Raw genomic sequence first — 14,561 nt, 5'->3', positions numbered from 1 at the left:
TTAATTAATAGTAGCCACGGAGCCTATTTAACTAACAACAATGTAAGGAACCATTAACTTGTATCATTAGTTTAGATGACAAAATATTTAAATATATTTAAACTATTTGAGCACTTAATTTGGGTAAGCGTAGTGGACTACTGGCCTAAACCCCTTTCATTTGAGAGAAGACTCTAGCTCAGCAGTGAGCCGAATATGGGTTGATAATGATGAAGCACTTAATAATTTCATTAAAACAAGTTATTTTGATCATGGGTTATTTTATACTGAACTGGGCTTTTAACAGTATAGATAGCCGTATCTATAAGCAATACGCGTTTTAACTACTTTTAAAATTTGAATTAATCAAATAAAAAACCTCAATTACACACCAGTTTAGTTAAATTGAGTTTGGCAAATCATGATAATAAAATGCAAATTCACAAAACAGAATGAACATAGGTACTTGCTATTTATAACGTACCTATATTAGAAACAATTTGAAATTTATAGACAAGTTTTTGCCTATAGATCAATCGAAAGAATATATACCTAATATAATATTTATGTTATATTTTATTTAAATATTGGACGACCGCGACTTCGTCCACGAGCAAATCACTTTAATTACATTTTTATTTTTAATCCTTTTACACTTTACGAGTACATTAATAAGTGACAACTTCTTATAAACAGACTTGATGTAGGTCTCGAAAGATGAAAATAATTTTTCGTCATACTTTTTTCTCGACTGCAAGATAATTTTTTCCCTGAATTTATGATATTCAATTTGATTTTATTAAATAATTGTTGGTATTTTATTAAAAAGAAAACACAATAATAAATGAAATCTATTTAAATTAGGCCCACGTGGAAAGACGACAAGAATACTGGCTGCATTTCTACGTTAGAACCATCGTCCAACGTGGTTTACTCATGATGGTCCTTAGGCCTTAGCAGACATTAAGAAAATTAAGCAGGTTACAGGGAGCCGCTGGATGCAGATGGCTCAAAAATATGATCTCTGGACGCCCTTACAAGAAATCTAACATTAGTGGACGTACACTATATATAAATAAACAAATGAATGACCAAGGTTCTTTATGATACACAAATAAACTAAAAATAAATCTACTAAGTTAGTAAATATATTATTGTGTACATAAAAATGTTTACATGTAATCGTCGCGCACGTAATCGCCTTTGTGAAGAAAGCCGGAAAGTATTAGGAATGAGTAATGTTATGTACTTTTAAATATTATGTTTAATTACCGCATTTGAACATAATATCCTTATATTATTTATAGAATAACTTTCATCAGACTTTCCATATTTTACAATCTATATTTAATAATTTGGTGTCGTCTACTTCAAAATATCCAAGGCAAACAGTGCATCTACCAATGCATAAATTTAAGCAATGTATTAAAACATTTACTAAGTCGAGTTTACTATACAATTATTGCATTTCATAATGATAAAGATGCTTGGAGGCTATACAGAAAGAAAAAGTAAAAAAAAAAATATAATAACTTTATTATATTATTCGCTATTCTCAGCAGAACCTGCCTTCCGAACCGATGGTGAGAGTTTACAGTACAGTGATATATGGCATTATATAAAAATAAAGATAATTCTTTCTTCCTAAATTTAGAACTACAAATAAAGCCTCATTATATTGGCCTACCAAAATAAATATTAATATTCAAGAATAAGCAGTGCTCACAAGTTGTGTCACTGTCCGCCCTTTATTCGGGTTACCACGCTCTGCGAACCGCGAAAATCATCGCAAGGCATTCCCTATTCAAATGTTATGGTAAATGGGAAAACTTCGGCAACCGAATATATTGAGATTTTCGGTCCGTGGAAATTCCACCTCCTACGTGTGCCTTGTCCCAACTTAAAGTGAATAAATGAATAAACACTTCATTTGTTTTTGTTTGTGAATGTAGATAAATGATAAGGTTATATAAATATAACCGTAACTATACTTTTTCAATCAATTTTTAAATAAATTAAAATATTAATTAAAAACATAGTTATTCAATAATAGTATCCGCATTGGGCCAGCGTGGTGGACTATTGGCCTAACCCCTCTCATTCTGAGAGGAGACTCGAGCTCAGCAGTGAGCCGTATATGGGTTGATAACGTAACGTAACGTATACCTATATTAAAAATAAATGGCAAATAAGTTTGTAACCGATATTCTCATAGGAACAGGATCCATGCGAGTAAAATCGCAGGGCTCATCTAGTTATATATTTCCAAATCAATACGATCAAAGCCACGGACAGTTGCTAGTACAGTATTATTTATAATATTAAATTATTCGTTAAAACTTATTATATTGCGAGTAGGTTGCCTCAAAATCTTGGTTAATAATAGTTTGGCCAGGATTTGATATAAAACACTTTTCATCCAATAAACAGATGGGTGAAGGTCGCTTCTAATAGGGATCTTAGATTATGAATTATTCCAAGTAATTATGGTTTCTTAGCAACCGCTCGTATGAGGACGATAATTTAATAATCTTTCTCTGTTGTTGACACTACATCAGTTTCACACATCAACGCCCCTGTCAAAGCTTGTATGTAAACCTTGACAGGCTTTGACAGCCAACGGAAAACGGTTATCATAAAATATAATGTCTTTACGCATTATGTTAATCATCATCAACCTATTTTCATGGCCCACTGAAGGAGCACGCATCTCTTACAGTGGAATTCATAATCGTTGTGGGGGCGCCCCCAGGGGATCGTTCACCCGCTGAGTGTCGAATTTAAACTCTATGCGTTTGAGAATTCGACACTCATCGGGTGAATGGTCCCCTGGTAACTTAAAGCTTAGACCAACCACGATGCTTTATGGCGATATTTCTTGACTTTGTTACGATTATTATCCAATAATTATTAATTACAGCTTTTAACACGCTCTCCGAGATACGAGAGTCATATATGCCTGTCCATGCTCTTCAAATAACACAGCATCACAGCTTTGAAAGAGACATTAGTATGGCGATAGCACAAAACATATGCGATTGACTCAGACGAATTACATAGGGACCAGCCTCGCTAGATTTTACGCGTATAAGATCAAAGATCTATCGCGTTTATTAAAGCTGTTTCTATAGAATAGATGTTTCATTGTTGTAATCGTTTTCGTCGTGTAAAGAGCTCCCTAATAGTGCCAGTTTGTGTAGATAAATGGGATGAAAAACGGTCAACAACTACTAGTTTACTAAAATATGATGTTACGTTTCATTTGTAAGTATCTCTAAGCTAATTAAATCAAATTTCTAATGAAAACAGTATTTCAAAATAATCGATTTCTCAGCCTGAACAGCAAAACATCGATCAAGTAATCAAATATTCCATGTAACAAGTAGAGATGTGTTAATTAGTCTGTGTAAAAGTTACACGTGTGTGTATTGCGAAATTTATACTTGTGTGTAGTGTAAGAATATATTTATTGGTGTTCAATATTTTCGATGTGTGAGTTTATCTCGTCCCCCTTATAAAACGACAGTCAATTTTGTTGCGATACAAGTCTATAGGTATTTGGTCCGAGGCGGTAATATTTTCCCACTTGTACAAATACCCACAAAGATCTACGTGTGTACTATAATCTCGTGACATAAAAATACCTAAATTTATGCGGACAAAGTCGCAAGCGGCCCACTAGTGTTTGATAGCGTTGACACATGGTGCATCTGACCTATTTTCATCTATTTGAGGCGCTCTATGTGACACAGAGAGCGTCTTTGTATTTGAATTAGATCGTGTCTGTTAACCTACTTGGGAGTTTACTAATGTTAAACTATACCTATTTGTTTTTTTACATCGCACTTTATATAACAAATCATATACATTTTTTTTTATTAGTCTTTGACTACAATTTTATCTGATGGTACGTGATGATGCAATCTAAGATGGAAGCGGTGTAACTTGTTAGGAGTAGGATGAAATCCACACTCCTTTTTGTTTCTACACGACATCGTGCCGGAACGCTAAATCGCTTGGCGGTACGTCTTTGTCGATAACTAATTACGGGCGAAGCCTCCCACCAGCCAGACCTGGACCAATCAAGAAAACCTCAATCAGCCCAGCTGGAGATCGAACCCAGGACTTCCGTCGTTTAGTACATTAAGTAACATGTTTTTTTTTATTCGGTACAAGTTATCCCTTGACTACAAAAAAATGAAAGCGGGCTAACTTGTTAGGAGGATGAAAATCCACAATCCTTTCGGTTTCTACACGACATCGTAGCAAAACGCTAAATCGCTTGGCGGTACGTCTTTGCCGTTAGGGTGGTAACTAGCCACCACCGAAGCCTCCCACAAGCCACATTGTGACGTCACTAAATGGACGACAGCATTTTTGACGTTTGGAAAATTTGATATAAGTCAACTACCCTATTATCTACGTGTGTTAAGTCTACTAATCCGCATTGAGCCAGCGTGGTGCCTTAGTCTACCAATAATCCCGCTCATTACCCGCCAACAATCCCGCACTAGACACGGGCATAAGTTAGTTATTTCTGCATATCGTCTCCAAAGAGTAAAAAAATCTTTTGTAGGTTTGGGTGTACTCTTCTATAACAAGATCCCCAAGACTGTGATGGACCTGCCAATGCATAGCTTTAAGCAATGTGTTAAAAAACATTTACTTAGTCGAGGTTACTACAACATTGATGAGTTCCTTAAAGATAAAAGCGCTTGGAGGCCATTGGATCAGCTTCCACCTTCACACAGGAAATAAAACTATAAGAAATTGTAATTGTTATCAATTGTAAATTATAATACTGTATGACTTTTTCAAAAGAGCAACTGTTGAGTTTCTTGCCGGTATCTTCTCAGCAGAACCTGCCTTCCGAACCGGTGGTAGAATCTTTACAAATAGTCAACTGACGTGTCAAAAGTGCTTGTAAACTGAGCCTACTTGAAATAAATGATTTTTGATTTTGATTTTGATTTTTTGATTTCATTCTGTGAGGATACTCGTGCTCAACAGTGAGCCGAATATAGGTTGTTAATGATAAACTCTGCCATTTTTCAGTTTCAGATCTATCAGTATTCAATCACTACTTACTGCATCGGCAACCGATTGTATTTTTAGAATGCATCATCACTTATCATCAGATGAGATCTCAGTCAAGCGCAAACCTGTCAATAGTAAAATAAGAAAGCCTATATCGCGATGATCTTGACAAATGAGGTGTCACTTGAATCACGAACTTCAAAATGAAAAGTGGAAATAAAGCTTGATTACTACGAGAATATAGGGTGTTTCATTTATGTCGCAAAATATAGTAATAAAAATTCTATTATTTCTGTTACGGCTTCACCTTTGTTTAGATTTAATTAAGTTATATTCAATTTCTAACAGCATGATAACATGAAACATGATAACTGGTTAAATAGGTAGTCAAAGCGTGACAGTGAAACGTTTTTTTTTAATTCTTTACAAGTTAGCCCTGCACTACAATGTCACCTGATGATGCACTCTAAGATGGAAGTCGGCTAACTTGGTAGGAAAAGGATTGAAATCCAAACCCCTTTCGATTTGTACACGACATTGTACCGGAACGCTAAATCGCTTGGCTAAAGTCTTTATCGGTAGGGTGGTAACTGGCCAAAGCTGAACCCTCCAGACCTGGACCAATTAAGAAAACCTCAATTGACCCAGCCACGCATAGAACCCAGGACCTCCGTCTTGTAAATCCACCGGAGATACCACTGCGCCACGGAGGCCGTTAATCAAACTCACTATCGCATTTGGCACCCTCGTTTTTTTATTTTAAGTTTTCTACTTTAATTGTCATCATTATCTAATAACATTAACTGATGTTCCAAAACTGCTTGTAACTTAAATTGACTTTGACATTTGAATTATATTTCTAAAATGAAATCATGTGTTATTAATCAATTCGTAACAGTAGACCGTTTGATGGTTTTAAAAATCTGTACCAATTAACTGAACAGCCTGTATATAGAAATGCGATACGAACAGGCACATAGCGTGCAATATTCGTCTGAAAAAAGCGCTTTTTATGTAATGTCACGCTCCCTTCATTTTCCGTCTAATCATTTACCATAAAACGTTTTTCTCTCCACATAGCCGGTTCAAGCGTCGGCCTTGACTGTAAAACTGAAAGTAATCTCGCTACTGACTCTCTGTATAAAATATTGTAATACTATTTGTTCACTGCGGATTCACTCGCGTATTTCAGGCAAGTTGAAAGCTCCTAAACTACCCTAACACGAAATAAAAACCTGTCTGCAGAAAAAGATCGAAACACGGCTAATAAATAGGAAATAAAATTAAGTATATGCTTTGACACATTAGCACCGTGTCAGGGAAACATAATCAAGACCGGGAGCCGCAGCAGAAAAAACTTAAACCGGTAAGGCACAAGTATGCCTCTCTGACTGAGTTACATATTTGTTCCTTTTGCCGTGGAGACCCTTAGGGCATGGAGTCGCAGTGTCAAAAAATTTCTTCGAATCATTTCACCGCGGCTAGTTACGCGACAGTAACTCACTGGCTCATTTTTACCCGACCGCAAGAAGTTATTTTTTTCGCGCGTATCTTGTATGTATGTATGTATTTATGTATGTATGTAATATTCTTTATTACCTCATATCTTCCAAACCGCTGAACGGATTTACGTAATTATGATATCGTAAGATTTGTCTTTATAACCCAAGTGTTCTTAGATAGGTGAAATTAAAAAACCAACACTGACCGATGACTGTAGGACGCTATAAATTCGAGGCGAAAAAAAATTTGTTTTCGAATTTTGCAATACGGGTATTAAATTCAAGGGCTCATCATGAGGATTTAAAAATGGCCATATTAAAAAAACGTACAATTAGAAAAACGTTATTTATTAATCGCTTTAAGAAATTTAGGTGCGAGCAGGTTAGGTTAGGCAGTCGGGTTTTCTAATTTTTTTTAATTATTGACTTGTTTCCATACTATAACTATAGAACAAAGAAAACTCTACTTCGGCTTAAAAGGCTTATATTATTATAAGATAATAGTCCAAGTTAAACATGAGTGTGTGCTGCTTAGAGTCGGCAGCTCACGTCAGATGTGTGTGTTCACTATGCGTATACGTATGCGTGGTTACGCAATAAGTCGAGGCGAATGCAGACCCGTTTTCTAAATTTCCAACGCGCCTCTAGATGCATTTATGTATTCGGACGCTCGCGGGTCAAATTGTTGTCTAAAACAAAGAGCAACCTAATGGACGGATTGTATTTTTCGAGTGTATGTATTGTAGATGTATTGATATATTATATTATGCGAATATCTATGATTTTTGTACACATTGTATATTCTAAATTATGTGATGATTGATGATGATTATTTGACGTTTGTCAGTCCATCCTAACCATTCCTTGATTAGCCTATAAGCTATTTAAGCAATTGCTTAGGGCATGCCGTCTAGGTGGCGAGGCGGGCAAGAAGAAAAACGAGAACATGAAAATTAAAAAGCAATTTCAAAAACCGCACGTTAAGACGTGTGGATTGTTGATTGATACAATTTAAAAAAAAATTTACTTAATCACCTTAATCACTTAGCCTTAGTTACTTGACTTCATGGCAACCCTTCGAAAATCACTGATCAAACTTTAAGTAGTTACATCGAAATTTCTCGGGATAAGCCACAGAAAATAAAAAAAAAATGTTTATACATCAACACTTTAGGGTTTGGAGACTAGAAACCAGTTAAGTACCTTTGTATTTTATTATTGTTGTAAAGCACACAAAAAATCACAAAAAAGCCCGCGACTTCGCGTTCCCGCGATTCCCCGTGGAATTCAGTTTTTCACAAATCCCGCGGGAACCATGGATTTTTCCAGGATGAAAAGTAGCCTATGTGTTAATCCAGAGTAAACTCTATTTCCATTCTAAATTTCAGCCAAATTGCTTCTGTAACCACAGCGTAAAAGAGGAACAAACATACTTACACACTTACACACAAAGTTTTGCCTTTATAATATTAGTGTGATATACATATTTTGCATAAATAAATTTCCATCGCACATTTTCCTCAATTTAAATGTACGTATTTATTGCACTTAAATCATCTAAAATGCCTATAATATAAATTAATTTAACTGCGCTTGTCTATTTATTGTGGTTTTATTTCTCTTTGACCTATTTATAGTGCATTCGTCATACCTATACATTCCGCGGTTACAACATGTTTTTCCAAAATACCATTTTTGGTATGTTACTCATAGTTTGTTAGTTTATTTTAAAAAATCATTTCGTGTAAAGGAATTGTTGTTGTGTTAATTAGATGTTGCTTATGCATTGGTCGATCATAATACTACCTATACTTAATATTGCATATACTCGTACTTATTATATTACCAGCGAAAGCCCGCGACTTCGTCCGCCCGTAGACCTCTTTAATCCATCCCTTACTGTAGTATCGCTGTAAAAATGGAGTAACTTCTCCCGTTTTCCCAACATTTCACTTCACTACTCTGCACCAGACGAAGAGGTCATATCCACTGGGTTCAAGTTGGTAAGTAGGACAATGCAAATAATATTAAAGTTGCATGAACAAGCTAATGATCAGGAACTCCGGATGAGTTCAAACTAGTCAGGCACATTCCTACAACGTGACTTTAGTCATTGATATATCTTTTGCAATACTATTTGTATAATAGATGAGGTTTAAACCCAAACCGCAGAATGTTGCTGGGTTGACAATTTCCCAATACCTACTCATTTAGACAATAATTAAATTCATTATTTTCAGTCATGACGTCCATATTCGGCCCACTGTCTCTTCACGCACGAGTCTCCTATCACAATGAAAAGGTTAGCTCTTAGTCTAGCACGCTGGCCCAATGCTGATCGGCAGACTTCACATACGTAGAGAATTAAAAAAAATCTCAGGTATGCAGGTTTCCTCACGACGTTTTGCCCTTCACGTTTGAGATTCGTGATTTTTATTTTCTGAAAATGCTCATAACTGGAAAGTTATGTAAGTACCCGGACCAGATTCGAACCTACGCCCTCCGAATCGAAGGCATAGGTCATATATCCACAGGGCTATCACGTCTCATCTATCGCGTTATTTTCAGTATTTCAAATTAAATAAGGATAAGTTAGCTTAAATTCCGTATGTATTCTTTCTCAATTAAAAAAAAAAAAATTAAATAGCTATTGGTGCTTGTTTGTTAAGTCATCATCATCATCATTATAAGCCGATGAACGTTTACCGCTGGACATAGGCCTCTTGCATGGACTTCCAAACAAAACGGTCTCGAGCCACCAGCATCCAGCGGCTCCCTGCGACCCGCTTGATGTCGTCGGTCCACCTAGTGGGGGGTTGATCTGCGCTTTCCGGCGCGGGGTCGCCATTCCAGCACCTTGGGACCCCAACGTCCATCGGCTCTTCGAACTATGTGGCCTGCCCATTGCCACTTCAGCTTCGCGACTCGCTGAGCTATGAGCTATGTGCTATGTTTGTTAAGTATTTTACTTAATTATCCTGGTTAAAAGTTTTACAAGGGAAAACGGTCTGCTAAGCTTGATGAGAGTTAAGCTTTTCCTCTTCCTTAAGTTATCAAAATAATTAATTATTAAAATCGCTGTGTACTTTCCCGTACAACATTCTATATTACTACCACAAACAATATCAACTATTTTGAGGTTTGGGATTTCCTTATTTGACTAATTTATCTTATTTATTTTAATTTCCCTATTTGTTAAATTCTGAAGAGCAATTCTTGTAGGCAAGTTCCTATAATATGTCACCTCTCAGCTCCAATAACGAGATATCTCGAAAAATACTCTACAACAGGATGCTGTTTGAGAGGAGGTGACAAAGGTCAAAATCACGGTTGAAAACCTAATAAATATAATGCTGCAAGCGAGTGACAAATGGGACGCAATTAAGATGTACTTAGAAAGCGTAATGAAAACAAAGGAGAAGGATGAAAGAGAACTGGGAAAGTGAAAGAGGCAGTGACGCTGGTGGTAGGCTAAATGGCAGGTACACTAGCGTTTTTGGAGGTAGGAGGGTTTTTAGCCGGTAGGAGTCCGGCACTACCCAAACGGGTGTCCATGAGGATTTTCCCCCCTACGAAAAAAAAAAAAAAGGATGCTGTTTTTGGAAAGTTAAACAATAGCCTTCTGTAAAATTGTTTTTCGAGATAAATCACGACAATGTAGCAATGAAATATGTATACTTTTAAAAGTATTTTTTAGAGAGATTTAAAATGAAAATTTGCATTTAGGTTAATTTTTAATTGATACATATTTAGATATTAAATAAGTTAACTTGGGATTTTTATCAAGCATACATCTATATTTTAAATTCAAGTATAAAATTAACAAAATAAAATATCTATTTCATTCAAGATAGATTTTAACGAAACAAAAGCTACAGTCAAACTTAACTACATGTCAGGTGGATACAAAAAAAAAACTTTCTAGTGCATCGCTTTTCACGGAGCGGCGCGCGGTGCGGTACGCGGGGAAGGGGGATGTCAAAATAGAAAGTTGCAATAGCTGCATTGCGTATACGCACCGTTGCGTTTCACAATACCGGCTAGATCATAGGTGGGACAAAGCGATCTACGGTTTCATAAGCTTCTTATAGCGTATAGCGATTCTTTATTATTTTTTTTTTAATTCTTTACAAGTTAGCCCTTGACTACAATCTCACCTGATGGTAAGTGATGATGCAGTCTAAGATGGAAGCGGACCAACTTGTTAGGAGGAGGATGAAAATCCACACCCCTTTCGGTTTCTACACGGCATCGTACCGGAACGCTAAATCGCTTGGCGGTACGTCTTTGCCGGTAGGGTGGTAACTAGCCACGGCCGAAGCCTCCCACTAGCCAGACCTGGACAAATTAAGAAAATCTCAATCTGCCCAGCCGGGGATCGAACCCAGGACCTCCGTTTTGTAACTCCACCGCGCATACCACTGCGCCACGGAGGCCATCAAAACGACAAGTTGATTGCAATCTAACCTGAAGTTAAATGCAGTTTAAGACGTAGGTTAACTTCAAGTAGTAAATAAATTGCAATTTTAGAATTCAAACTATGGTGAGTTTTATTCATATTAATTGATTATGAAACACAGCTCAAACTCACGTGATATTAGGTCGGAGTATGCCCGACTAGTTTCGAATCCATACGGGGCCTTTAGTCATGAGCTGGTTCTTGCAACGCGGCACGAATCTTTCGAAACTAGTCGTGCATACTCCGACGTATCACGTGAGTTTTAGCCGTGTTTCATAATTAAATTGCAATAAGTTTGACTTTAACTATTTGTCCAAAAAACGTGTTGCATTTAAAGCCTACACAAAGATGTACGACATTCTTGACCGATTTTTGTTTAAAACACACTCTTGTGTTACTAGAACCTTTCACTCGGCTGCAAGCTGACGTCGGGTGCCCTACTTAGACCGTCCATTCATACTTTTCGATTCCACAACATTGGATAATATTACGATTTGTAAATGCTTCAATAGCCTATGGTTAAGGGGCCGGAATCGAATCCGAAAAGTTAAGACATCGATACCTGCTTGTTGGACTGTTGTCGTCTTAACACAATTTATTCGTATCGAAGGTTATGGTATCATTAGTCAATCAAATAACTTTATAATGAATTTTCACAGTGCATCATCATCCAATGAATTTGTGAATACAAATGAATTGATCAACGTTATCCTGTGTTAACTCCCTCATCATCATATCAGCCGATGGACGTCTACTACAGGACATGGGCCTTTTGTAGGGACGTCCAAACATCACGATACTGTGCCGCCTGCATCCAGCGAATCTCTGCGACTCGCTTGATGTCGTCAGTCCACCTGGAAGGGGATCGACCAACACTGAACTTTGTAGTGCGGGGTCGCCATTCCAGCACATTAAGACCCCAATGTCCATCGGCTCTTCGAACTATGTGCCACTTCGGCTTCGTGATACGTTGAGCTATGTCGATGACTTTAGTTCTTCTGCGGATCTCCTCATCTCTGATTCGATCACGCAGAGAATATACTCCTAGCATAGCTTGTTCCATCGCCCGCTGTGTGACTCTGAGCCTTCTTATGAGGCCCATAGTTAGCGACCAAGTCTCGTGACTGGCAACACGCACTGTTTGAAGACTTTTGTTTTCAGGCTGTAGAGAGTATTTACGATCGAAACATTAAACATGGTCAAAAGTAATATGATCAACCGTTCCTTCCCATAGAGCGATCGGAGATATACATAAATACGTACTTAATGCAAATGTAAGAAGCATTGTTATTCAAAATAATCGCGAACAATATAGAGTAAGTTCCGTGTTAGTACAATAGAATTACGGGCGCGATTATTGTATAACTTCCCATTTTGAAAAGAAACCAAGACATCCTTGACCCAAATATGGGTCGCACCCAAATCGGGTGAAACCTGTTTCCTGGACAGTTAAATCCCACAGGTTATTTCTCTAATTGCTGCATTTATCGTTCCGTTAACGAAATCACGTAAATATTTTGTCAAGGCTAAGTTTTACGTCATATTTAGTCTTTTTAATTCAATAACAGGTTGATTGTGACCTCGCATGATGTTAAATGACGCTGCAGTCTAAGAAATTGCGATATTTTCTATGTAGAAGTGCAATAGAACTTGGCAATGAGTTTTTACAGGTTTGGTGAAATTTCAAATAACCACGGCCGAAGCCTCACTGGATACTGGATACAACATTTGTTTATTATCAAAACGCTATATTACCAATAATTCAATCATTTCAATTTATTTAAATAAAAGCTTATTTTTCTTATTGAAAAGTGAAGTTGAAAACGGAAATTTAGCGTAGTTACTTAGCGTTTTTACTAATACTAAACAAGGACACCGAAAGAGACATCTGAATTCTTGATTTTTTGTAATAAAAAACTTCCTTCATTGAAATGATAATCGTTCAAATTCATCAATTTAATGATTAATGGGTAAACAGCTAATCATCCTCTGTTTGCCCCCTGGGTTGATATTTTTTCCAAATTCCAAAATATATGCCCTTTCCAATAAAAAAAAAATTATCAAAATCGGACCTCTCAATAAAAAGTTATTCGTGTTCATACATGAAAAAATATACGCGTCGAATTGATAGCCTTTTCTCCGTTTTTTCGACGTTTGAAAAAAATGTACTTTAAAGCTTTTCAGTACTTTTCATCGAAGTCTTTTTCGTATAGACGAAATACTCATTTATATTTCTAGTAGTGTTGTTGTGTTAGTGAAAATGCTCATTTTCGCACGGGGTCCAGCGGTAGCGGCGGAGCGGAGAGGGGGCACAAGGACATTTTACGGGACCTTCGAGTCTCGACGCTTACGTAACTCCACAAGGTCGAAAGAGGAATTAAATGTAACACGTGCAAATGTTTGCCCAACATTTGATACTGACGTACAATGTAAGTATTACTTACTTGTTTGAGTGACAGATTTCCGCTTGCGATCTCATGTGATGGTAAATAATGACAAAAACATAAAAATGATAGATCACTTTGTCTAGGCTTTTCATAAGTTACTAGCGGACGCCCGCGACTTCGTCCGCGTGAAAATGGATATAAACTTTCAACGCCTATTTCATCCCCTCACAGGTCGAAGTTTAAAAAAAGCTAGAACAAATGTTTAATTATGTCTTATCAAGTGCTTAAATATAAAGTTTCATGGTTTTATCTTTTAAAATTAAGAAATCCCATACAAACTTTCAACCTCTATTTCAACCTCTTTATCCCTTTTTTTTTCGCAATAATCCTTTCTCAGGGTTTGATTGTCAGTGCCAAATTTCATTAAAATCGGTTGAGAGGTTTAAGCAGGAAAGCGTAACAGACAGACAGACAGAGTTACTTTCGCATTTATAATATTAGTAGGGATTTCTTTTTACAATTAAAATAAACTTTATTTGTTGTAATACATTAGATACCAAAGGGTGCTCAAACCAATAGACTAGTAAAATATTACGTTAGTGCATAGATGTATCTATGCACTAACGTAACTTTTTATTTTTTTATTAATTTTTTATTAAGGTTATTTTTTATTAGAACCGTTAAAACAGTTAATAGTGTTAAAGTAGAAAAATTTGACACTTTTTGAAGATTTGTTGAAATTTATTTGTTTTTCCCATTTAAATAAGTAAGCAAAATTCATAGATGGTATGGTGCCTTTAAATTTTTACCGACAAAATGTTCCTTTTACAAATAATATTTTTGGTACTTCCTACCAAATGATATTTTTCCTACAGCAAATGCTGGCAACCCTACAATTAAAGGAGGCAATACAAGGACTCATACAGGCCTTCTACGTTACGATACTGTACAAGGTTACGGAAATTCATTGCGTTAAAAGGTTATTGATACTCAAAAGAGATAAAGTAGTAAAAATATTTAAATTTTTCAATTCAATGAATAGAAAAATCTTCCGTACCCTTCCGCCTTTGAAAAAACACAGCTAAAAATATCGCCGAGATTACATGTCTTTGTAGTTTTAAAGGTACCACAAAAAGGTTTACGAAAAAGATAACATGATATTTGTCGAGAGGATATTTAACAAAGCCATTCTATAAT

The 14,561-nt window shown here is 36.4% G+C and overlaps 1 protein-coding gene across 3 annotated transcripts in view; it reads right to left on the bottom strand.

Moving 5' to 3' along the window:
- The window catches only part of LOC112045460 (zinc finger protein chinmo), a 105,635-nt gene that overhangs the window by 47,329 nt on the left and 43,745 nt on the right, over window positions 1-14,561 (bottom strand). The gene's annotated exons all lie outside the window — the stretch shown is intronic.

Source organism: Bicyclus anynana, chromosome 3, assembly GCF_947172395.1.
Source record: "Bicyclus anynana chromosome 3, ilBicAnyn1.1, whole genome shotgun sequence".
NCBI lineage: Eukaryota > Metazoa > Arthropoda > Insecta > Lepidoptera > Nymphalidae > Bicyclus > Bicyclus anynana.
The sequence above is the reverse complement of the archived record's forward strand: the minus strand, read 5'-3'. Positions and strand labels throughout refer to the sequence as shown.